Source organism: Austrofundulus limnaeus, unplaced genomic scaffold (assembly GCF_001266775.1).
Source record: "Austrofundulus limnaeus strain Quisiro unplaced genomic scaffold, Austrofundulus_limnaeus-1.0 Scaffold341, whole genome shotgun sequence".
Lineage (NCBI taxonomy): Eukaryota > Metazoa > Chordata > Actinopteri > Cyprinodontiformes > Rivulidae > Austrofundulus > Austrofundulus limnaeus.
Genome location: NW_013952743.1, coordinates 460,148 through 461,706, shown reverse-complemented (window position 1 = coordinate 461,706; position 1,559 = coordinate 460,148).

The window sequence follows — 1,559 nt, the reverse complement described above, 5'->3', positions numbered from 1 at the left end:
GAATAAAGGAAACAAATTATTAAATTATTTATGATAATCTCTCAATCAGCAGGTTTTAAAGGGAGGCTGCAAGTTAAAACAAAAACATCAAGAAGGCAGAAAGATTTATTTTGAAAAACCTGTAACAACAAAAACTCAATGAAATGCTGTCCAGGTGTCAGATTTGAATAAACCCAGATTGATCTGTAAAAAAAGTATCAAGTTTGTGGGACAACAGTCAACCTCCCAAGACATGGACGCAATAGGAAATACAAACCCCAAAATAATGAAATGGTAGGAAAAAAAAAAGGCAAGAAAACTAGAGTCAAAGTTCATCACCACATGTTGAACCACACTGTACTTCATAGAAGACCCAGGAGGATCCACGAGTGTCAGAAAAACACTAAACGCCAGACAGGAAGTGGAACAATGCACAAGCGCTAAAGTTTCTGGAACTGAGGAGACAAAACTGGAGCTTTTTGGCTGAGCTTATTGATTATTGTTGAAAAGTACCAATAAATGTGCTCATCTGTACCTTTAAAGATCCAAACAGGGAAGACTTCCACTTGGTTAGACAGAATTCTGCTGTTGTGTTTCTGAAAACATTTCTTGTTGTATTTTTGTTTACACCAAACAAATAACTGCAACAAAAAACTAACAAACAGAAAAATAATGCTGTTAAACAGTAATAATGGAGCTTTAATGTTTATGCATGTTGGCAAAGTTTATAACATGTAAATAATGTTTTACATTTGTTTTGTTTCTGAATATTTAGATTTTACCCTCCAAAACTTGAATCATTTTCTGCACAGTTTAGTTATTGTTGAAAAAAAAATACAGCACAGGACAGATTTCACTTCACCAGGTTCACATCATAAGAACATTTGGTTGATTCACACACAGATACCTGCACACACACATGGCACTAAATAAACCACTCTGATCTCTGGGGCTCAGAGCAGACTGGGTTTGAGTTAAAGGGTCCTCAGGAACACAAACTGCAGAAGAACATGAAGATTAAAGCAAAGCGGTGAAATGAATCAACACTTATCACACTGACACACTGTAAACTCTACAGACTGGAACAAGTCCGCACGGCGTTAGCTCAGGCCCACTTCAGAATGACACAAAGCATGAAGGAAAGGTCAAAGGTCAGATGAAGAAACACTGACTGGTTGAAATGACGAAAGCGTCAGTTTGCTCTGAACAAATAAATATTAAACTGAAGATAATTATCTGTCTGATGTTAAATATTGAGTCATTGTTGAACACAGACAGAAACAAACATTATAATCATTGATATATATTACCAGATTGGGCGTGGCTAGCGCATTGCTAGCTACATTGACGTGCACGCACTGGAGCTCTGTTATGCATTGAGGAGCCTCAACAAAATGAATGAAGGTCAATGGACTGTGAGGCGTCATCCTGATGAAAAACTCTTATAACTTCCTTATTTCTTGCTCAACTTTTTACAAACTATGTTTCAAAATAAAGCTGAGGAAATTATGAATTTTATAGTTATGGAAATTTAAAGTAGATAACTAATTTAAATGACTAAGCTTAAACTAAGTATTTTG